Here is a 26275-nt window from a genome sequence, read left to right on the forward strand (position 1 = left end):
AGGTCTTAGTAATGCTTTTTCAATTACCTGGGCGGTTTACTGCGAATATCGCGGCCGATTGCTGGCCAGGTTTGTTTTTTTAGACCGTAAATGGTTACCAAATTTGAAAACAATATTTTGTGTGTTCATTTCCATGAAGTTGCCCCATGAATTGTACATCTTCCCTTGAAGCGAACACTTGCTAATTTCTATCCCATTCCTAACAGACCCCCACCCGTCCTCCCCCCTCCCCCCCTCTTCCTGTATCTGAGAAGAGCCGAAAGATCTCAGACCTGTGTCAACGAGGGAGCGACCGCAAAAACCGCCTCAGCAGCTGTTTCTCAATAAATCACACGCCGTTATTTAAATAAATCACTCGTCGTAATTTACAATGTAAGACCTCGCGCCGATTTCGGCAATTCGTCATCTTCAGCATCATCGTCTGCTCTCGGCTGCTGCGATGGAGTGTTCCTCTTGGTCTGGGTGGAGCGGGGGATGGGGGGAACGCACTAAGCTGGTTAGCTGTGTTCTCGTTGTGTTTTGTTTAATTACTGGGTGGTATTGTTTTCGTCGGTTACGTTGTCTGAAGGGGCAGAACGAGGATTACTTTTTATGAGTTCATTTTATTTTTATGCGTTCGTGGAGGTGTTCGATTTCTATTTTTTGCAGTAGCTACCCACTAACTCATAGTAGTTATTTATGTACACAGGTATTTAATTTAGCGCTTCTTCGTGTGATTGTTGGGGTATAATTGGTCGATTTCTTTATATTTTAATCACAACTGATTCCAATGGCTTAAGCTTTGTCATAAAGTTTAGGAATAAATGTTAATTTTGTGCAGGTGTGCAAACATTGCATAGCTATGGAGTAATTATTTGGCTTGGAGTAATCACATTCTCATGAAAAAGGCTAAAAATATTTTGATAACGTAAATACGCCTAAGAAATTAGGGGGATTGGGGAAAATTGCAATTTATGTAATTATTCAGCATGGACACTCCTCAATAATCCGAAACTAACATCTATGTTTGGAAACCGTAGAGTTTTTACACGCTTCTATAGAATCTGTACTATGGTCAGTACCAACGTTTTACAGGTCATGTCATCATGATCTGTGCTGTTTTGAAATTTAATTCTTTCATATATTCATAGGTGTGTGTACGTATATATGTACACATATTATATATATATACATATCATATATATATACATATATATATATATATATATATATATATATATTCACACAGTATATGTTACGGTAAGGTGATACATTCATTCATATACATACATGCACACACACACACATATATATATATATATATATATATATATATATATATATATATATATATATATGTTTGCGTGTGTGTGTGCGTGCATGTATATATATATATATACTATACTTTGCAGTCAATTTCCTGATGTGGCAGAGTCTAGGATGGACTCTTCAACAGCTGCAATATGTTTTGTGAAGACAGGAGGGTTTAGCGGAGGTTCAAGGGAAAGACGTAAATAAGCATGAAAACCAACCGTCACTGGAATAATATCTAAATGACATCAATGAATTGTACACAGAAAGGCATTTAAGTATTTTCGCACGCAACTTTTATGATGTGCCACCACATAAATATGTGTTTGGGTGCTCATGTGCTGGTTTATAGCACGTCCTTGTGTTCACTCGATATGAGAATGTTTTTATTCGCTTCGCGTTCGGCGGCAACCTTTTGATGTTGTTCAATGAATCAGAAATGCTATTTCTGACAATTTTCTGAGATCAAGATTAATTGACATTAATGGAGAGAAAACCAACCCCGAGAATAGAGAGAAAACCAGCCCCGAGAATATTATATATACAGATATATATATATATATATATATATATATATATATATATATATATATATATATATATATATTTACTACTCTAAGTTATAGACGAACCATCTGCAGCAAACTTCACAACATAAAGTGACTTCATGTAATTTCACAGAGAGCTCATTAGCAGTGCATCTTACCCCTTTAAACTCACTGCGCAATTAACCTCATTTTTCTTCTTGCACATTCATCCCTCTGGCACCCATTGGTCTTCCTTGTCTCCTTGCACCTAATACCTCCGAATTCCACAGTATTTCTATCAACTTATTGTCTTCCTTTCTTTCCGCTTGACCTAACTATCTTTATCAGCCCTCTGATTCATCCCTTCGCCTACGCTAGCCATTATCTTGTGACCACTTCCGCGCATCTCCGTATTTCTCACACTTTAGTTCTTCTTGCGCCACACATTCTACGCAAACTATCCATCTCAGCGGCTTCCACCGTTTCCTTTTTTTATTTGCATTCAGCGTACACACTTCACTTCCATAAAAGAGAGTTATTATGGATGTATCTAAGCACCTCTTTGATGACTAGTAAATGTATACCTGTGCAGAACAGTTCGTTGTACTGTGCATGTTTCCATTACACAAGTAATGTAATGTAGTGTAATGTAGTGTACTGTAATGTAATGAGTACGAAGAGGCGTCATTGAGGTAGTTGAGGCGTGTGATGCAGGGACATTCTCCCATTCGCGTCATGCGCGGTCACTTTACTTAACCAACCGCATCACATCATCCTCCCTCGGTCACATCACACGGATCCTTCACGTCGTCCGGGAGTCGAGGGGAGGAGACAGATACCTGTAGTGGGACGTGAATGGAAGGACCAAAGCCCTTTTAGGATGCAAAGCGGGGCTCCGACTTTACCTCAAGTCGTCGGTTTTCACACAAAAATGCGATTCCTTTGCAGCCCGCGGGCGATGCTCGCTTCTCCTCAGATTTTTAATTAACCGGTGCTGGGCGCTGCTGGCGACTTCAGAACAGGTAGCAGGTGGGTGGGATGTGGTGGGCGGTGAGGTGCTGGTCGGGCAGCATCCTTGGGCTGATTTTGTTCAGAAGGTAATGAGGGATTGTAAGAAATGACAAAGAGAAAAGCCCTGCCATGGAAAGAGAGTGGAATCAATCCTATGGAGAAGAAAATCAAAACTTGACTGACAGCTAATGAAATGTTATCTCAAGTGTATTTTTAGAACGGTAAGAAGAACTTTTTAACTGTTCTACCGATGGGCTGGAATCATATTTGCTTAGTGTCATAAATGTCTATAAAAAGAAAGCTGGATAATATTTTACTGTAGTTTTAATAATGTAATATAAACAATGATTGCACCATTCTCATGAGTTTATACACTACATTGTCATCACCTCACTGTTTTCAGTTTAATGTAATAGTTTTGGTTTTTGTTGTAAATATATATATGAAACATTTATTTATTGCTTCTGAATTGTAGTTATTGAAGTTAATAAAATTTGTTACTTAGTCGAGTTCTTAATTTGATGTTTTAATGAACGGAACCACTCGATAACTTAACAAGAAGAAAAGAACTGACTGTGATGCTTATCACGGCTTAACCTTTCCTCAATAGAGAAAAGAGTCCTTGGAGTAGCTTAAGTCTTATTCAGCAGTATTCCAGCGGCTTCCGAGCCCCATTTGTAACCGCTGAAACGTATACCAAACCGCTAAGGCAGCCGTTTTATTTTTAAAAACTGAGTATTAACCCTGATCTCGTCCTTCCTATTTTATCCGGTATTATTGCTACTGAACGCTCACTGACAATACCCACCTATAGAGGCCTTGTGATGACACTGATGGAGAGTTTTTTTCTTTCTTTCTTTATAGTTTACTAACCGATCACGTTTTTATGGAAGGTTTCCAATGAGTTAGTTATAACTTGACTTTGTACATAATCCATTCTTAAATCCTTAGCTACAGACATTCGTCAATTATGATGGTCTGATTAACAAAACATTTTCTTGAGTGAAATACACTGGCATCTTTTCTGGGTATATTTCGTGATAATATTCAAAATTCCATGACTATTTTGGATGCCTTATAGTACGTTTTAAAAATGGGACCCAGATCCGCTTACGTATTTTGAGCATTCCCCAAATCTCGTGAAATGTAATTGCATTTTTTGGTATTATCGTGGTGCACGCAAGCGGCGTTGGATGCCACCTCGTGATGCATGACGATACTTTAGATTCATAGTACTGGACTCCTGCAGAATTTTTTTATGCATTCGTCTATCGGTCCTGTAAGATAGGCGCCCAGAGCTAGGGTCTCTATTCTGGCTTAACTGTGCACTAGTTTAAGTACTTCCACAAACATTCACTGAATTTCCCTCACCCCTTCAGCCTTCTTCTCAGTAATGCAAAATTGATGTATGCACAACAGCGGAATGAGTATCGTCTTTTACTGTGGCAAAACATAATTCCTCTTCCTGTTTATAGGAAGAGGAAGCAGTTATTGTTTGCTCTTGAATCGATGGTGAAATTAAGGGTAAATCTGTGTTTGAATTTGGAAACTGGTCTCGTGTTTTCAGTCGGTTTATAATTTTATTGAAGACCTACTATATGTATGTATGAATGAATGTATGTGTACACACAGACACATACATACATACAAACGCACACAATATATATATATATATATATATATATATATATATATATATATATATTTATATCTATGCGTATTGCTGCGTATTGTGCCCGCAGCGGAAGGGGTTCATAATATAAGTTGTGAATACTCCTTATTTATCGTTGTGTTTGCAATGCGTTTGCTAGCACCAAAGCCATGACCACCATAGCTGCTTCCCACTTCAGTGAATGTAAATACCTGGAAGGATGTTCACAGCTCATATACGCACGATGGAACTTCATGAAACAGGCATATATCGGTCCATGATCGCTCAAGTCTCAAACCCGGGGTTCCTCTCTTGTGAGTCTATTTTCCACTTACTAGAATACGAGGCAACTTTGCAACTTTATATATATGCGTACATATATGGAGAGTGTTTATTTGTGTGATTTATAGACAGTTAGAGAGTGTGTTATCATCGCCGGAGTCAACGTGAGACAGAGCATGTGTAGCCGAGACAATTTGATGATTGTGATCATATTACTAATGTGCCATGACAGGTAATTTTATTTGTTGTATAAAACTTTTAAACAAATAAATAATTTTTTTCTAAATTACATTTATATACACGTGTTTGTGTTTTTAACGTATAAGTGAAATGAATTTTACGGTATTCATAAAAAAATAGTTTTAGTTATGAATACTTACTGTATAGTTAATTACGAAGCCTCCAATAGTTAATAAGCAACATTATGTGGAATACAGGGTGAACACTAAGAAGAAATAAATGCCCTAATTTTCCTCGATGCAGTTAAGAAGTAGTGCAGGACAAAAGAATGGAAAAATACGCAAAACGTTATAACGTCAGTTCTGCAACAAAACTTTTGACTCATTTGAGTGACGTTCAAAAGTTATATAATCCCAGCTCACCTTGAAAATGAATAAGCCTGACCTCACGGCACCGCCAGCCCCTATGTATACATACGTAACTCGATCTTAGTTCAGTGCCACGTGTGAGAACCAGCTTCGGTGAGGTAAATAATATCTTGAGATTCTGATTAGAAAAGACTAAACACTGTTGAAAACTGCCTTGATGAGGTCATCGCTTTCGCATTCAGCAGTGAGTGCTTTCCAGATTAAAAAAAAAAAAAATCGAACACGTTTACTGAAAGTGGCAGATCGTACGTATAAGTTTCCGTGGCGTCTGATTTTGGATGTGGCTAAATCTTTGTCTCTTCCCTTCTCCGTAAGGATGGAGTGCCGTCAGTGGACCTCACTCGGTGCACTGTAGGCATTACGAAAGGGTGTTCGGAATATCTCTTCGGCCCCTAAACTGGTCGGGTCAAGGGCACTTATTAGTTATAATTCCCCCCGCGAGCGACTGGTATCCTTATCTTTTTATAAACACGTAAAGTTGATGTTAGTTACGTAGTATTTAAAACAGCGAAGCACTTCATGTTATTTGCTTATATGCTTAAAGACTGTTATTATTTTTTATCGGTTTTTCGCTTACTCGGTGAGTAAGCCTAAAAACTACATTGTTTTTTGTTCTTGTTGGGTTAGAAAAGCCTAAAGAGGTCTAAAAATGGTGTTTTGCGTTGAGTTAAAGATAGAGGAGTTGTAGGATAAGATATTCATGATTTATTTATTAGAATGAAAATGTAAACAAATATATAATCTGCATGTTAAACAGTACAAACAAATTATTTCTGATAAAATATAACATATTTGTTATACCTTTCATTGGTCAAACAAGGCTCTATTTGGCCGTAGATATTAGCACGTTTTAATATTTTGGTGTTCTGAATTTAGGCTTTGTTTCTGTTCGATTATTTTATGTTTCCACTTGTAACTGAGAGAATATGAGAGTTAGAAATATGATAATGTTTACAACTTATGCGTGAGGGGGGGAAAATCTTCCATGCGTCCCGAGTAAGCTGGAGGTCGCATCACGCCTTGTTACGATTGTAATATGAAATTAGAATGTGCGGTTAATTTGACAGTGAATCAATTGATGTATTATGAAATGAAGTTTGCTGAGACAACCGTTTAGAGGAGGTGAAATTGGCTGGGTAAATGTAGGACAGGAAAGGCAGGTATTTACGACGCTGAACCGCCTCTTTCAAGAAGTGAGGTAGAAATAATTTGGGCAGGAGATAGATAAAGTCTGAGCGGAAGATTGAATGTGTCATGACTATTCTAGAAGGGAATTATGGGATAAAGTGTGGACGTGAGACTGAATAGGTTATAACTACTTAAGAATTGAATTACAGGGTATAGTATAATTTTCGTTTGTCTTCATCAGTTGTAAAAACCCGTGAGAGTTCTTAATGGCCGGCGAATGCGCTCCGGATTCTTCAACTTTTGGCATTTCCCTGATGTTTCTTCCTAATTGGCTGGCAGTCTTGAACTAATTAAAGTTAACCTCACTTTTGTCTGTTTTTTATAAATCCTTATTGAGCGGAGGACTATATAACAGATATGTAATTTAATGTTATGGTCGAAATGATTATTTGTTTACCTTGACGGTAGAAATGGTTATTTGTTTTCCTAATGGGAATTACACTTTTAAAATAACGACATGAAAGCTTTTCTTGTTTTTGCGCTTGAAAGCTTATATAACCATCAGATTTGTTCGACTGCAAAAGTGAAAGTAGTTATATTAATGGATTTTTTTACGGAGGAAAATAAGTAATTAAAATAGCTGCTTTTTATGAAAGCATTCACATTCAGTTCAGGGACCACCAATTACATTTCCATCTTTGCTAGCAAAAGGCATTACAAAACCATTATCAGAATAATTCAAGGGTCAGAAAAACAATCTGTATTTTTACTCTCGGCGACCGCGACTATAACAATATGAGCTGCCGCTCTTCGCGAATCGCAACATCCCGGTCGGGTTCTTTTCATATGAAGGAAAAGAGCAAAACTCTCTGTCTCTCTTTTTTGCGATACTTAAAGAACAGCAGCAATTCATGAATTCTTATTTCATTGTGGATCCTTGTTCCTCTCCATTGCTGGATGGGATGAATAAGCCTGGATGGTTTGGAAATGAAGGTTTGGCACTCCGAAAAGGGTGGATAGTTATTAGTGACAGTGGGGATTCTAAGATCCTAATGATTAATGTTTATATGCCTTGGGAAAATAACAATAATTTTGATCTACTTAATTCTCACCCCCACAAAACAATTTTATAATGAACTCACTCGATTACCTCAAAATCATGCTCTCCAAATTAGCTATGTAATGCTCCTCCCTCCCTCCCTCCTCCTATTCTTATGTACAAAACAGAACGGCCACAAATACAACCTCCTGGCTGGACCATTGCATCGCGTCTCCACAGCTTCATGATTCTGTCGTGACCTGCAATATTCAATACGATCTTGCAACGGGCTACGATCACATCCTTTACAAGTGTCATTCAGTACCCCATCCCTCCTTACCGTGGACCCCCTAACTGATCGCCCACCAGCTGTAAACTGGGATTTTAAAAACCAACAGAAAACCAGAAACTTTATGGTGACCACGGAAACCAGGTTCCTGTCAATAGTTCAACCGGCAGACGCCTTTATTTGTACTAACACAAAATGTAAAAATGACCACCACAGGAGAGATCTGAATGAATTCTATTTGAACATAATTTCCGCTATGCATACCGGCACGGCTACCTTTAGATTTCGTCAAGGTAAGTCTCGTAATATACTTGGATGGAATGACTTGGTTAAAGATCAGTATATATATTCACGAGAAATGTTTTTACTGTGGAGGCAAAATGATAGCCCGAGGGAAGGACACTGCATTGTTAGTGAGACAGGTGAGAGCGCAGTTCAAACTTGCTTTTAACCACCGCAGATTAGATGAAAAGCAATTAAGATCAGATGCAATGTCTAGAAGTTTAGAATCCGGTGATTATCCTCGTCTTTGGAAAGACATCCAGTCCTAAATCCCAAAATAAAAAAGCTATCACAGAGAGTATATAGGAAAAGCAGTCGGCGACGAGGCTATCGTGGGGCGATCACTTCAGCAATATCCTGAATTGCACAAACGATCAAGACTCCCGAAATGATGTAGATAACCTCCTTACTGATAACATTCAGTTTCCTTTTGCAGCTCGTATTACGCCAGTTAACATCAGCGATGCCATAAACAGCCAAACTAATAATAAATCGCCCGGCTGCGATGATCTTCCTGCAGAAGCTTTCAAATTCTGCCATCCGATAATTTACATTTTGCTAGCTGCCCCATTCAGTAGGTGCATAATTCATCAGTTTCTTCCAGACACCCTACTCTTAGTTCACTTGATACCATTAATCAAAAACAAGTTAAAGGATGCAGCTGACCCTGGCAATTACCGGCCGATTGCAATCACAACGATCGCATCGAAGATACTTGAGTCGGTTCTTCTAGTGAGACTCCTCCCTTTTTACACACCACTGACAATCAGTTCGAATTTAAAGCAAACCACTCAACCTGATACCTGCATCTGCATCCTGAAAGATTTGGTGAACTATTGCTTATCATCAGCCTCTCCAGTTTTCCTATGTTTTGTAGATATGAGAAAAGCATTTGGCAGAGTAAACTACCTGATGATGCATAAGAGAGGCCCACCTCTGTATTTAATTGCCAATTTATATTGCTGGTTCTCCACACAGCAATTCTGTGTCAAATTAGGTAACATTGTCGTACACCTTCTGCTCCCTGAACGGGCTTCAGCAAGGGGGCTTACTCTCTCTGTACCAGTTTAATACGTACACAGATGCCTTGAATGTCAAACTGAACTCACTCCCAATCGGATGCACTGTCAACGAAACAACTATAAACAACCTCTGTTAGGCCGACGATATGGTTCTGATTTTCCCATCAGTGCAAGTCTCCAGCGACTCATCGACACTTGCCGCCAATATGCAGAGGAATTTGATATTCCATACAACGAAACTAACACCCAAGTGCATGTCGCTGCACCTGAGATCGCTTAAGCATATTGCAGAACCACAAATCTTCCTCGGTAATGGTCGGCTGGAATTCGTGCATGAATTTCCGTGTTTGGGTCACATTATCACGGACGACCTAAAAGATACGGCAGACATAGAACAGAGGCGTCGTAAACTATGTGCAACTGGCAACATGATTGCAAGGAGGTTTGCCTTCTGTCACCGAGACTTGAAACTGCTGCTCCTCCGCTCGTATTGCTACAGCATCTACGGCAAGGTTATAGAGAATCTCCCTTATTCTATATACCTTGACCTACGGGTGCTCCCTGTGGACGAACTACACCCGAGAGACCATGAGACGTATCACTGTCGTTCGCAATGACATTTTGAGACGCCTCACAAACACTCCTCGCTACCACTCCGCCACACACATGTTAAAAAAACCACCTGGGCTGAGAAACAGCAGCAATTCGCTCATACAAAGCGTCCTAAGGAGTGAGGCAAGAAGATCTAGATTGTGGGGAAGATGGGAAGGAAAGCGAGGCTTTTGTTCCCTAAATGTCTTACTCTGTTTTTGCAGTGTCATCTGCAGAATCTGTCATTATTATTATATTGCTACGATTATTGTATTACTGGTACTTTCCTTTTTTCATTATTACTGTGATTATTATCAGTATAGGTTTGCTACTTTCAATTTTCATATTTATCCTTCTGGACCTGACTACTGTAACCACCTAAGGCCCCCAGCTGGAATCTAATTATATCAATCTATTCATTAATTGTTATAATTTCTAATGTATTTTTAAAACTATCTTCAATGTTATTACCATTATTATAATTACCATCTTTTGTACTACTTCAGCAACTCTGTGGATTTTGCCGATTAATTTTTTTTTATCGTGTTATCTTATGTATCTAGATTGTGTATGATATTCTATACTTTGTATAAAAAATGTATGTGGCCTTGAGCTGAAAATAAAATTTATTATTATTATTATTATTATTATTATTATTATTATTCCTATGGGAGGCATGCCTCCACCCCACCCCTTCTCCCCCCCCCCTTTCTCCCCCCCCCCCACCTCTCTCCTCATCACCCTTCCATTCTTTTTCTACTCCCCATCTTTCTCCTTCCTGTCTCTCTCTCCTTCCGTTGCATTTCATCTCCACCCATTCCGGTTCCTTCCTTCCTTCTCCCTCTATTCATTTTCCTTCCCTCCCATGCTCTTCGTACGGCCTTCGTACCCGCTCCTTCCAGTACTTTCCTCTCCCCCACCCCTTATGCGCTGCCCCTTCCTCCCTATCCCATCCCCTTCACTTCTCTTCTGTTGTTTCTTTGCCCGATTCTCCTATTCCCGCTTCTTTTCATCTCTTTCCTGTGCTTCCTTCCTTCCTGTTCACTCCTATCCCCTGTTCCTGCCCGTATTTACCTCCTTATTCTTCTTTTATTCTACCTCCTTCCCCTGCCGTTTCTTGTCCCCCTTCCAGTATTCGTCCTCCCTTCATCGTCTCCTCCTTGTTCCGCTTCCTTTTCCATCCCACTCCCATGTCCCATGTCCCCTTCAACCTACCCTTCCCCCCTCCCGTAGCCAACACTTTTAAAGAGAACGGGAAACGTGCATCCAGACGTTAAATGTATTTCTTTTGTTTTTTCGTGATATTTGGGTCGTGAGAAGGCGAGATGTTAACCGCTGCCCCAAAGTTGCAATGTCATTTCAGGGAATATTGGCTGACTTCTCCTCCAATTCACTCCAGTGTTTCAGATGTACGTAAAAATGAATATGCTAAGTTGCCAAGTCTCCCTGTTTCCCTTTTCATTTATACAGGCGGGACTATTTATTGATGTAGTATTGATTGATGTATGTCCATGCGTATATATAGCCATATTCTTTATGCATACTTACTTATCGCAAGTGACATGAACTTTTTAAATCCTTAGAATTATCAGTTACTTCTGAAGAAAAACTAGACGTGTATTTGACCTCATCGAATATGGTAACATCGCCCACAATCTTTTTTTTACAGTATTACTTGTGCTATGAATACTGCATGTATAGAATTCTTACACCTATTGATGGTATGACCGTCAGCGAGAGTCCTTATCAAAGCACCTGACCCACAAGAAGTGTTTGATAACGGAAAGAAATTGGCCAGCTGGATAAAAGTCTTATGAGCAATCATATGACCCCTCGTTCCTTCCCTCTTTCAGAACTCACTCTTTTATCACAGAGAAGTGGCGAATCAACCCTTCAAAATGCTAATCGGGTCTCGAGTTTTTCCCGAGATTTGTTTCATGTAGTTCCTGAATCACACGTTTGTTCAAATCACGGGTCGTTTTTACATCGACATCAGTATGAGAAAGTTACCTAGAACCGCTGTCCCTTGAAATCCCAATTCGAGTCCTTGCGTGGAGGGGAGTCTTCACTTCATCCACAGTTTCCTAGTCTTGAACCCCCTTCCATCATTTTTTTTTTATCCTTGCGATTAAGATTTTACCGTCCAGACATTGAGTCGGAAAAGATCAGTTAACGCGTAAAAATCCTTTCGTTATTCTTCTATCATGGTGATCATCAATATGCGCCAACACACAAGTATTCCGTAGCTCGTCCTCCCACCCGGAGGTCACTTTTTCCTCCATTCACTTTGCGGAAATCAGTCGTCCTGAGGTGTTACCGTTTTCACGATTGACATTCTGCCCTTTCTGAAAAAGTTGGGGTTCTCGTCTTGCTTCTGTTTCTGTTTACTTTCACAACCTTCCTTTACGGAAGAGGCTGAAGGTCTATTGCTTCCATTGTGGTCAAGACCCATCAACGTTTTCCTTCCCTTTTTCCTTTCTTGACCTTTGCGCTTCAAAATGATTAGGTTCCAAGTTATGTTTTTGCACTGCCAAGCATAAACTTTGCTTTGTTTCACCAAACACCAAATACCTTTATTTGTGACAATACATTTATATCTTATCTTCGTAAGAAAAATATATTGCCGGACAAATATGGGCACATATTTGATGCCCATATTTGATACGATCTTTGCTACGATTTTTTTATTTTTTGCTTACACTAAAAAAAAAAAATGTTGGTTGGCCATCCTATCAACCTAGATATATGAAATGCTGTCAATATAAAAGGGTATTACATGTTCATATGAGTTATGTCTAACAAAATGTGAAGGAAGAGTTGTACTGTGTTTTCGAAAGGTTTGGAAGAGACTTGCATTATCTGGGAAAGCCATAGGATGAATTTCTAAAGTATTGTTCAGTTAGCTGTCCTCAGTGGAAGTGAAATTCAGAAGTTGAATGCGAATAAAACAAAAAGTTGAAACTACCGCCATGAACTGTTTGGGTAACACGTTCTGCATAAGGAAAACTGAACGGGTGAGAAATGTGGAGTTGCAAAGAAGAAACAAGATGGACAGCATAAGTGAAACGACGGAGCAGAATACTTTGAGATGGTTTGGTCGTAACATTTTATAGAAATAATGGGCGACGATAGGTTGGTGAAAAGAGCGTGTGATCCAGAAGTGTGAGTGTCCCCTTAGGAGGTTAGTGGCGTGCACTGTAAGCATTATTACTTAAGGTTCCTTGCAGCGTGCCACAGGTTCCTATAGCTGCAACCCCTGTCATTCTTTTTACTCCAACTTACTTCTCACCCTGTCCTAAAATTGATTCAAAATGCCACTGCGAGGTCTTGTTACACCTTGCAAACCTTTTACTGTCAATTTCCGTTTCAGTACTGAATGACCTCATATGTCCCTGTGCTTGGCCTTTGGCCCAAATCCTATATTCAGTTCAGAAATATGAGGGAGAAGGAAAGAGAATAAGATTGAGAGAAAGTTGGATAGACGACGTGAAGAAGGTATTGGATAGGAATGGTCTAAGCAACAAGGAAGCTCAAAAGGAAAGAGGAGGATGTGTATGCTGTGTTCATGTACAAACACAAATAATATACACAGGAGCAGGATGGCCCACAGTCTTCATTCAGTACCGCTTCCACTGACGCTCAATTCGAAAATATGAGAAGGTAATGAAGTATAGAACCTTGAATCACTCGCTAAAAGCTACACCTCAGCTGTTTCTGAAGGGTAGAATTCTTCTGCGGATGAAGAATGAGTGAGAAGTTACACATCCCCTTCCTTTTATTCATCAGGGAAGAGCTCCCATTGGATTCCGGTTAAGGCCTTGAGGTGAAATGATGTGGAGAAAGAGAAGGAGAGAGAGAGAGAGATAGTGGTTTCATAAGTGCCTATTGATCTCTGGCTTCTGGGATGTAACGGAAGGACCTTATGGGCACCTTTTTCAATCGGACGATAAAGTACCATAAGTGAATCTTGGAGAAGGAAGGGTTATTTTTCCTCAAATATTTGTTCCAACAATAAGCCATTCATTTAAGACGGGATGACTTCAGAGCAAAATTACTACGCCTTTCCTTTGCCGCATCATTAACTCAATTGCTGGATGAAGGACAAGCTTAACTTGCACGGACTACTCACGGGCCCTTCACACACCGTCACAGAGGCCTATTAATCCTGACAGAGGCTTCTTCAACTATACTTCGTGATTCCCTATATAGGATGCACACACTCGCTCTTCCCGGAATCTGATGCTTTCCGTTTTCAAAACATTTAAACCTACCTTGATCATAAATTAATATTTGGGTCTCCTAAATTCTTCGCCCTTTTTGAGATTCCCATTCTCTTGAATTTTCATCAAATAACCAAACTGATACAGAACTCTTCAGTCCCCGATTTGACCTCTCGTCAGCACGTAAAGGAAGATGAAATATGAAATGGCATTTTCATGAAATATTTGAATTTCTGAATCAGTGGACATGGTTTACTGACCTCTCATGGTCAATGAATTGGAATGAATTATATATACCGAATGGTTGGCCGTCCTGTATTGTAAACTTTTTCTGAAGAATCTTTGATTATTGCAACAACGAATCAAAAATTCTGCTGTTGTCCTTCGAAACACCATTCACCGTGCCTTGCTTTTTCTGAATTGCGATGTTCTTATGAATAAATGCGTTTTATTTATGTATCTCGATTAGTATCAGTTTAATTTTTTACCATCTTTTTCTCTTTGTTGACATACGGACACTGTTTTGTGGAGACTGCTTTGCAGTTTAATAATTATGTCAAAGATATTATGCTTTGTACAAGATTATTCAATGCGGAGATAGGTAAACGGAGATTTCCCCAGGTCGGGTTTCATTTTCCAGGCCATATCCACATTTCATTCAGACCATGTCATCGGGTTTCATGGAGTGAGCTATGTCAGTTAAGAGGTACTTTATGCACTTACCAATGACAACACTGAGTCGGTTGCAAAGCATGTTCGAACATGATAGCAATCGTTTACGCAACATGCATGGTGTCCATAAAGTTCCAATACCATTACAAGTATTTATTGCTCAGAAACCATATAACATAGAGTAATTCAGTTTTATTTTGTAGAATGTTTTACATTTCTTCAAGTTTACATGCAGAGCACTTCATGCAATACATTCCACATGCGCACCTCCAGTTGCCCTCACAATGTCGAGACGATATTCCATCTCCCTCCCTCCATACGCGCTGTAGCATATCAACGTCAACTGTTTGGACAACTTTAACAGTGCGTCTACGAAGTGTGGCAAGATCATGAACAGGATTCTGGTAAACACGATCCTTGACGTACCCCCAAAGGAAAAAATCGTAGACGCATTGTTAAAGTTGTCCAAACAGTTGACGTTGTAATGCTGTGTGCCTATGGAGCGAGGTGGAATATCGTCTCGACATTTTGAGGGCAACTGGAGGTGCATATGTGGAATGTATTGCATGAAGCGCTCTGAGTGTAAACTTGAGGAAATGTAGAACATTCTACGAAGAGCTGCATTACTCCATTTTATACGATTTCTGAGCAATAAATACTTGTAATGGGACTGGGACTTTATGGATACAGTTTTATTGTCCTTTCTAGGCCAAATGAGAACCGCCGGCAAAGGTTTCAGAAACTTTACAGGGCGAATTAACAGACCGGTGACAGACACTGTGGTAATGAGAGCTTCGACTGGAAGGCTTAATCGTCGTGTTGCAAAAGGCATAATTGTGCGGTAATGTTTAAGGTGCATATCTCCCATTTACACCATTTTCTTGTCACGTTATTGGATATAAATTAGCACATGTATTTATAAATATTTAAATAATTAAATAATTTAAAATTCTTTAATAATTACACTTGAAAATTTGTATAAATCTATTCCAGTATTCTGTGTGTGTGTGTGTGTGTGTGTGTGTGTGTGTGTGTTGTGTGTGGTTTTGAGCCCATGTACGCGTGAGCGAGACAGGAAATAGAGAACTGAAGAATATGGGGCTGAAGAGAAATTCAGCGTAAGTGAATCTTTAATGCTGAAGAGCTTTTCTTAACGAATTGCCACTGCAGCGAAGGTTCAAAAGCAGGAGTATGTGCCGGAGGATCTTTTAAATGCTGCTTTTAAACTTTATATTCATTTCGCGGTTTTATGGCCGTAATCCTAAAAGGCAATTGGTTATTTCAGGAAATGGCAAACACTGTCGGAATTACTTATGTTAATTCTATTACTATACTGGTATTCATCTTGCATTTCATACTATAAGTGCTCATACCAGACCACCAAGGTTTAATGCAAAATACAGTAAACTTTCTTACAAGGCCTAGGCGTTGTTCTTTCTCACTTATCCGAGCTTTGGTTAGATTTGGAATGTTACAACTCTCTCTCTCTCTCTCTCTCTCTCCTCTCTCTCTCTCTCTCTCTCTCTCTCTCCAACACAAACTAGATGGCGCAGCATTTTCTTACTCAAGTTTCTTCACATCTGACTGCATCAGATATGAATGGATGAAGAACCGGGAAATGTACCTGTTTCGAAGAGAGAGAGAGAGAGAGAGAGAGAGAGAGAGAGAGAGAGAGAGAGAGAGAGAGAGAGAGAGCTATAATACAATGCTGAGTTGTTGCAATAACATCAGATTACGAACTTTCATTGCAATAAGGCACAGCTCACAAATCGTCATTCCCCCCCCTTCCCCCCGAGGTATTTTATTTCCCTCTCTCGTCTTCGTTCTTTCTGATCGAGTGTGCGTCAGACAGAGGTTTGTATCGCGTGTTTATAGCTCGTGGTTCTTTTTTTCCTTTTAAATTTGGATTTCGGCCCACCCTCTTGCATTGTGTCTGGAAGTTTGTGGCCAGAATGACAAAGAATATGAACATTTAGTTGTTACCGTGTAAAGGAAAGAGGAAATGCGTTGGTTTTTCAGTCGCTTTCATAGTTAAAACACATTGTATAAGTATTTCATGAACATATATATATGTAATGTATATATGTGTAAGTGTGTGTTTGTGGGTGTGGGTTTGTGTATAGGTAAGAAGAGAGAGAGAGCAGAAGAGAGAGAGGTGTTCAGAGGCCCTCTGATAAAATTTCTGCGAAACCAAGGTAGGGCTTTAGAAATTGGCATTCTTTGTATTTGTTTAAGATAGAGAGAGGAACAGAACGGCTATTATGAGAAGAGGAAAAGGACCTTCACCTTTCCCCAGGTAGCGCTGCGTGGGCACTGGAATGAAATGTTGATATCGTAATGAAAGTGATGGACGGTCTTCTAAATGGCGATCAATTTCCGTCTAATTGTTCTACAAACAGCTTTTTTCTTCTTTGTTAAATGAATGTCAACAAGGGTAAAAGTGTAGTGCATATTTGCACGGCGTTTTGAAGATCGTTGATGCATTGTTGACAGAGGCATTTTCTTGCAGTGCGTCAACAACTTGGAAAAGAGTGGCCAATAAGGTTACGCTGTAGTTCGCTAATTTCGTTTTATTTTCGGTTCCGGAAAATATGCAGCTTAATAGTCAAGGCTGCCCGTGTGATCTGGAGAATAGGAATCATAATGTAATCTCTTAGTGCATTTTCCCTTAACAAATGGGGCGCATTCCCTCCTTAAGACATGATTAAATCTGGACTTCTGTAGAGATTTTATTGTTTTCTGTATCATCAGGATTATTTAAAATGATGTGCTTTCATGTTCATGATTTTTTTTTTTTTTTTTTTTTTTTACCAAAACATGACCTGGTGACTGACAGCAATTTATTATATTTTAGGAGAAATAGAAATGACAACTTCAGGGAGAAGGTATCTTCTCGTGGTTAGTTTTCTCAACCTTATTTCAAAATTTCCAGGCTTTAGAAATCAAAACCCTACGCACCATACGTCGTTTTTGGCAACAAACTATTATCATTACTATTTGACTGGCTACAAGTATTAGACTTGGCGGAGATGCGCATGTAACCTTTGAGGGGAAGGAGTCCTCTGGGTGGTTGATTGCTCAGCCTTGGTGGGGGGTTCGTGGTCCCCGACCCCTCGACTGAAGTGTGAAAGAAGCGCCTTGGGTTTATGGCACAAAATTTGGTCTCGCCTGAGCCTCTTCCTCGCTGGAGAGGCTCAGGCGATTTTGTTGAATTCTAAAATCTTTTCGGTGCACGGTTTCTGCGTTCGTGATATAAAACTGAAATTACATCCAGTATTTATTATTAATACTGGGAACGCTTTTTGTGTAAGAGAAGTAACTAGAAATGATTGATTTTCAGTATGGGTTATGGCTTCATGATTGAATGTACTGTAGTTAAAGTTGATTCTTTTCAGCATATTGTGACTGCCTTTCTAATGAAAAAAGAAATATATATACCACATAATTATCAGCAAGCGTAGGCTTAATTCCAGAGTGTTCCACAAGTGCACGTGTCATAATTCCAGACTTGCCAATCATTTTCGACTTTCTTGTTAACGCAGGAGCTGCGTAACCTCTCTCAATATCCCTTTGTCAATGCAAAACTTGATATAAGGTCTTTCTCAAACGTTTGTTTTGGCAAATTTTTCCTAATGCATTAATCTGTAAAGAAAGGTAACTGTAGCGTGATTTAATATGCATACAAGTGAGTTGATTTGTGATATTGGATTATGTGTTATCTAGTGTTACTGACATTGAATTGTAGCAGTTTAAATTTTTAGTAATGTTTACTTTCCGCCAAGATGATTTTAGAAATGAATAGTCGGTTTAAAAAAAGGACAGATGTGACAGTAGCGTCCAGGAAATAATAAAATGTTTTCAGCTTTGTAATGCTCACTGATAATTACAGGCACCCATTTTACCCACAAGGTTTAGCAAGTGTGAAGAAAAAAGCTGAAAAGAAAATATTTTGAACAAGCTTTCGTGGCGCTTTGTTTCCTCTAAGTGGGTTAGTTGCTTTAACTTCTGCTTGAAATGTGAGGTGGAGGTTCACATTTGTAAATATTACCTCTGATATACCAAGGAGGTCTTTGTTGGGCACAAATACATGAATTTCGATGGCCATTGTTGTGAAACACCTGTTGATAGTACTAAATCAATCGGTATTTTTCCCTTGAAAGTTTTACTTTGCTAATAACTGATTTCATATGACGCTTTGGTCAATCCTATACAACACAGCCGCTGATACTTAAGCATCTACATCAGTTATTTCAAAAGATTCCTGAGAAGGCTCCTAAAGCATTCTCCTCCCCCTCGATAACTCGGCATCCTTGAGACAACGACATTCTCCGACTTTGGGGTCTGGAAATGAACTTTCTTATCTCACACAGCCATTTAAGTAAAACCAACAAACCGCTGTTAATTGGCAGCCTCCGCTTTAGTCACGTTCGGAGCTACTTCATTAAAAATCACAAAAGTAAAATTATGGCCCTGGCGGAAATCTGCGCGTCAGAAGCTCACCTTCTCACAGAGACATTGTTTCCAGCAGGAGAGACTCCTCCTCAGCACAAAGCTATGGAGTAGTTGAATCTCTCTTTCTCTCTCTCTCTCTCTCTCTCTCTCTCTCTCTCTCTCTCTCTCTCATTATTACTACAAGTATGACAATTGCAACTTGTATCATATTTCTTGCGCTCTTTTTATTTTTAAAATATCTTTTAGACTTAATCATACAAGTGGATTTTTTAATCATTGCTTTTCGAAGCAGAAGTATCAGTGAGTGTAGATTCCAGGCGTCGTCCTTCTCCTTCGTTGCGTCTTCGAGGTAGAAGTTAAGAAAAGAAGATTATTTTTTCAAGTCAGTATGGATCTCTTTTTCCCTTTCCCGTCGTCGTCCCTCCTCCCCTCCCCCAACCCCCTGCTCTTCCTCCCTTTCCCCACCCCTCCGCCCCCGCACCCCTCCAAGACAGGCACTAAAAGAAGAGTGAAGCTCCTTCTAAGTTAACATACTTGTGTGTGTGTGTGTTTGTGCGTGCGTGTGTTGCATCTCTCATCCAGCAGCTAACTACCTTCGATAGGCAAATTAAGCGCTTATCATGGACCTAATCCTATTCAGAGCCCTTACAACCAATTAAAGTAAAATCAAAGTTGAATTTCCTCTACCACTAAGAAACTTCCAAACTTCGGGGAGTAAATCAATGGATGCTGAATAAATTAAGAGGAGGCGGAACAGAGCCTCAACCCGGACTCTGTGATGGCATCCGAAATTGACCTCAGTCGTAAGACGTCATGAGGACGCTGTTGGCTTCCCCGATGCCTCAGCACATTGGCTGTTAATGTGGGGCTGCGGACCAATAAGTACCAGGGTTCTAAGCCAAGCTCGAGGCTGGATAATGAGTCTTTATTGAGTGTGTTGCGGGTGTGTGAAGCTAAGTGAGGAGGTCGGACCATGGGGGGTGGGTTCGGGACGGGGGTGGGTGGAAGAAGCTCGTTAAGGCGTTACCTCCTTTTGTCTTAAAGGGTAATATAGCCAGAGAGACGGGTGTTTTTCCCTCTTTCAAGAGAAGAATTATTACTTTGTGTTCCGTCGCCGGACGATTATTTTCCATTTGCAGTTGTTATTATAAAGGGAATTTATAGATTTTTTAATGGTTTATCTTTTAGATAATAATGACTTTGAAAACATTCTTCTTCTTCTACTACGTTGTGTATATTTTGAAGGTCACAAAACGGCATATGTCCTGGCCTGTTTACGATATCAAGGCCGCTCTCGTCTTCTGCAACCGTTTTAGGGCCAGTTATTGACCTATTCCATATATTCTCGAAGACCAAATACTCTGATTTACGAACATACAAGCGTAAATATTCATTGTGTAGCATCATTAACCAAAGCAACATAGTCCTTCGAAAACTTAATTTACTTCAATGCTTATAAGTACACACACACACACACACACACACACACACACACACATATATATATATATATATATATATATATATATATATATATATATATATATATAATATATATAAAGGTTTTATAAACCACGAAGGAAAAATAAACATCGGAGTTTCTGCTTCGTGGCATATACCTTTATTTATGGATTTATCAAGTTCCAAACTTTCGTGATTCAGTTATATATATATATATATATATATATATATATATATATATATATATATATATATATATATACTATAATATTTTTCTGAATGGAGTCGTTTAAAACAATGAGCGAGAGTGCTTCTAGTAGTAGAGACAATGAGACACTTCCCTATAAATGTTTTACAGCGCATTTGATTTGGTAATACCGAGATTTAAAATAGGAAATAAGTTGTTTAATTTATAAAGCTTTCCAGTATAAAAGAGCAGTTAGAAACCAATCGAAAATGCAAATACTAGGTGTGAGTACATGGGTTTTATTCCTCCGATAACCCTGAAGAAAATGTGTATTTTCCTTTTGCTCATCATATTTTTAATCTCCGAATTTTGACATAGAATAACCTGAAGAATTTGGAAGACTGCGCTGGCAATTTGGACACTACGTAACCCTCATTTGCATGCCAACAGTTCCAAAAAGACATTTATGTCACCTCACAGCTTTCTGCCAAAAAACATAGAAAAAGAAATTAATATATGGTAGAGTTCGATAAGAAAAAATAACTACTGAGATATAACCTTGGCTCTTAAAGTCAGTATTTCTCGCGTTTGACGTATGTGCATCGTGATGGACAACAGTTTGAATCATTTTCGTTATCATTGTCATTATCGTAACTAGAAAATGAAGGCAATAAGAGAGTTTCGAGTCGTCTGGTCCCGACGCCACTGTTTCAATGGGGCCCCAGGTCATTTTGCATATTTATTAGGGTCCAGCGGTTAAACGACTCTGCCCCATGGATGTGCCACGACAATATTCTAAACACGTATGTTATTAGCCGTGGACTATCGTTGTTACGCACTGGAAAAAACATGTGGATTGACATTAGTTTTTATGTTGTTATTATACTAAATGAGAAATAGAAGCATTCTCTCGATGGATAGCTATATCATTTTCGTATTGTTTAACTTGCTCTCCTAAGGAAATGTCGGTTCTAAATATTGGTATGTTTTTAAAGTTCACAGGAGTTGCCAAATCAACTCCAAAGTCTGATCTGTTTATTAATGATATCATTGGCAGCAACGGCATTCGTACCATCATGTCTTTAATCAAATCAATTCCTTTCCATTCCGCTTCCTCGACGATGTGATACGGTGACCACCAGCTGAAAAAGGTCCCTATCATCTCCAGTCCCGAAACAAATCCTTCGCTAATTGCTTAGAACTCATGAGTTTTGGGAGATGATCATGACGCAATTGTGTTATTAGGGAAGAGAACAAGGTATTTGTATCTCATTAAACAAAGAAAAAGCTCCGATAATGAACTCCCGTCTTTGTTTCGCTTGTTGGTTTTGAGGAAGGGACGGGAAAGGGAAGATCTCGGGGATCTTCTCTCTCTCTCTCTCTCTCTCTCTCTCTCTCTCTCTCTCTCTCTCTCTCTCATACACACCACACACACACACACACACACACACATATATATATTATATATTGTGTGTGTGTGCGTGTGTATGTATGTATGTATGTATGTATATATATATATATATATATATATATATATATATATATAATGGCTTTTACTTCGGAGTGTTTCGGCCTGCCGGTTCTCAGCGCCTCTGTACCCTTTGTGGAGTGGAACCCACCTCAGTTGAATAGCTACCAGATGCATATTACACTTTTTTGATCGACAGAAGTGTTTCTACTACTTGATATCGATGGAATAGCGAAGCCATACTATAATAGATTCACATCAGCCGGGCATCTGATGTCTAGGCCATTCCCTTACGACGCTAATGATTGGCTGTTGATGAGCCAATCACAGGGCTGGAAACTCTCAGTCTAGCTCGAGAGGTCACACTGGCAGGATGTATGTTCAGGCTTCTCTTACAAAAATTATAACTTTCATTACTCCTGCAGAAAAGGAGTGTTTCCGAATTTCATCATTAAACATCTTCATGCTAATGATTTAAGCATTATAATGATATAAGAATTATGAAGAAAATCGCAATATATACTAAAAAAGGAATAATGAGAAGGATATTGGAAAACTGATTGTAGGAAAGAAACATCAATGTGATAAATGAATTTCATCCATAAGGTATTAGTATCTAAGTAACGATTTTTTTCATGTAGAGATTTCGACTATAGGATATGAAAAGGTTATGGTGATAATGATAGTGACGATAATGAAGTCTTGATATTCTTTTTCCCTCATAAGACTTCTTTTATCAAGGGGTGTGATCATGATGATGACGTCATCGAGTGATCACGTGATCAACACCTGACTACGCGAAGAGAGAGATTAATATTCTCAATCTTTTGCTTTTATTTTCATATTGATAGCTCTGCAATTATTTATTATTATTATTATTATTTTGTAGCATTGTCTTCCATTACATTCAAGCTACAAAACATAAATGATGAATGCACTGCGATCTCATGTAAGGAATGAAAGAATGTATTTTATATTTAGAATTTCATGTTTATTTCACTATAAATATTTTAGCATTAAGTTTACTGAAGTACATAATTCTTTTATCATTATAATCCTTAAATCATGTTTACTGATGAAATTCAGAAACACTCCTTTTCTGCAGGTAAAACTGAGGTGTAATGAAAGTTATAATTTTTGAAAGAGAGGCCGGAACATACATTCTGCCTATGTACTCTCTCGAGCAAGACTGAGAGTTTCCAACCCTGTGATTGGTTTATCAACAGCCAATCAGGAGCGTCGCAAGGGAATGGCCTAGACATCAGATGCACGGCTGGTGTGAATCTATTATAGTAAACACTTGACCTTTGAACCTTATATATATATATATATATATATATATATATATAGATATATATATATGTGTGTGTGTGTGTGGTGTGTGTGTGTGTGTGTGTGGTGTGTGTGTGTGTGTGTGTCCTCTAACAGTTCTCCTTAACTTACTCATCCTTTAAATGCCGAACAGAGGGAGAGAATCTCTACCTCATCAGCAGTGTATTGAACCCCTTACACAAACTGCACCACTAATTAGTACTGTCGCACTTTTTAAATAATAATTTCTTTCCGTTCCAACATTTGGCCAGAACTTTCCCAGCCTTTCTATTCTTTCTTTTCTCTTTTTTTTTCATCGTTTCCAAGTTATACTCCCTTTCTACCAGTCTTTCAAGATCAAAATGAAAATACCTGGATCCATCTTTTTACCTAAAACAATTCTCGGCCCCACTTTTCTCCATTCATTTACATTCAGCATCGACACTTTACCTTCCCCGTGGGGGGTAGTGCCGTCAGTGCACCTCGTGCGGTGCACTGTAGATATTACTTAAGGTTCTTTGCAGATTTCCTTCGGCCCCTAGTTGTAACCCCTTTCAATCCTTTTACTGTACCTCCTCTCATATGCTCTTCCTTCCATCTCACTTTCCACCCGCTCCTAACAGTTGATTCATAGTACAACTGAGAGGTTTTCCTCCTGTTACACTTTTCAAAGCTTTTATTGCCAATTTCCTTTTCAGCGCTGAGCGACCTCATAGGTCCCCGTGCTTGGCCTTTGGCCTAAATTCTCCATTCAATTTAATTCAATTCAATTTACACTTTACTTCCCCTAAAGAAAGGCCGCTAAACAGTCCCTCAGTGCATCCCTTTTTTTCTATCCATAGAAACACTCGCTCACTTCCTAATTGCTTTAAAGGCCCTGCTCTCTTCTGGCACCACCTCTGCCATCCAAGCATAACCATTAAATTCACTTTCGAATACCTCATTGCAGTAGTTGTCGCTCTTGATTTCATTTACCCTCGCAACATTACTCTTCCTGACAATTATTTCCTTCTCTTTCCTCTTACCATAATTTTCAGACTCTTTCCCCAGGGCCTTCATTATTATCAGAGAGGCAAAGGTCAGCCCCTGTTCTTATCCCGAAATTGGCAACCACGTCTAAAGTTCTCTTCCTTGAATTCATTCAGAGGCGCTGCATTCCCTTGTCTGAATCCCTCTTCTACATTAATGCAGTCACTTTGACAACAAGATATTGTCACACAAGATCATTTATCATCACAAAATCTTTGCTCTGTACGATTAATCTTCCAAACCACACATCCTCAGCACCTACCCATCCCTAAGTCCTTGTAGGCCACGTGCAAACATCCTTTCATTATCAGACTTCTCACACAATTGTTCCAAAACAAACATTTGTTACTCATGCCCTCTTTGCTGTCTAAACATCATTGCCAATTCGCTGTCAATCTGTATGTTGATATAAAAAGCCATATTCACATTCGCAAAAAGAAAGAAAAAAAAAAGCTTGGTAATGTAAAGTGTAATAATTTCGAAATCAATCATATCTATAACTTATCATCTTAAACAAAGGAATAATATTTCAACCATTCCATTGCAAGCTTCCCATTAGCTGAAAACTCTTTTGCTACATATCATTCATATCGCAGAATCTCAGTTGCATATACATCAGCTTCCGGTGTCTGTACATTCATCAACATTTACACATTGTATTTAGCTCTGCTACGTTTGCATATTTAAGCTCTGCTTCAAAAATACTGGATCCCTCAACAAGAACTGCATTATCTTCGGACAGCATCTTTCCATAGGTTAACAGAAGAGGAGGACACAAATTCTCATGGTTCCTGCAAAATTGAGATGCACTGGTCCAATATTCGAAGTTAAGTCGAAGTGGCGCAGGTGAGCCTTCCTTGATTTAGCAGATGGTGGATGGTCGTGGCGTCAATTGTTTCCTTGTTCAATGAACCCATCCGCTGTTGATAAAAGTACTTATTGCTGAATGATACGTGTTACCCTTCAGGTTTTAGATCCACGCCCTGCCTCGCGGATTCCCCAGGTGCTCATGTGGTGACTATGCTGGACATTGCTTGGTGCCCACGATGCTGTATTGTGTATCCGTGTGCTCTACGTAACTTGCCACAATAGAAAAAACAAAGGGAAAATGAAAAAGCTCTATATTTTGTGTAGTGTGTCTGCCTTTTTCAAACACCGTTATGATTCGAAAAAGGACAGATACGACCAGAAATGTAAGACGTCTATTATACATTTGTTTTAATTATCTAGGTATTTTCGTCCCCAGTGTTCACCGTTTATTGCAGTATTCAAAAATATAAAATATGCTCACCATACGAGACGTAGCTTTGAATCAGCTCTCTCAGAGTAACGGAGATCACCCATCGTCAGAAGGGTAGGAGACGGCCCATAATAAACATACGAAGGAAAGATCCAATTAAAGATATAATCCGGGTGTTGTTTGAGGTAATTAGGATGATGTAGATCAGGGTCTTAATTGAATCCCTTTCTTCCTTTTGATTCATTTGTCCTTTAGAGGAGAGGTGGAGGTGGAGGAGGAGGAGGAGGAGGAGGAGGAGGAGGAGTATGAGGTGGTGCTGGTGGAGTCGGAGGAGGAGGTAGTGGAGACGATGGCGGTGGCGTTGGTGGTGCTTGCTCCGGTACTGGAGGAGTATGTGGTGGTGGTGGGGATGAGGGGAGGAGGAAGAGGGCGCAGTTGCGGTGGTGATAGCGCTGGTGTTGGAGATGGGGAAGTTGAAACAATGTGTGGTGTCGGAGGAGGAGGAAGAGAAATAA

At 39.3% G+C, this 26275-nt stretch overlaps 1 protein-coding gene across 1 annotated transcript in view; it reads left to right on the forward strand.

Moving 5' to 3' along the window:
- The window catches only part of LOC135206259 (myosin-11-like), a 1008036-nt gene that overhangs the window by 611202 nt on the left and 370559 nt on the right, over positions 1-26275 (forward strand). The window lies entirely within an intron of this gene.

Source organism: Macrobrachium nipponense, chromosome 29 (genome assembly GCF_015104395.2).
Source record: "Macrobrachium nipponense isolate FS-2020 chromosome 29, ASM1510439v2, whole genome shotgun sequence".
Classification (NCBI taxonomy): Eukaryota; Metazoa; Arthropoda; class Malacostraca; order Decapoda; family Palaemonidae; genus Macrobrachium; species Macrobrachium nipponense.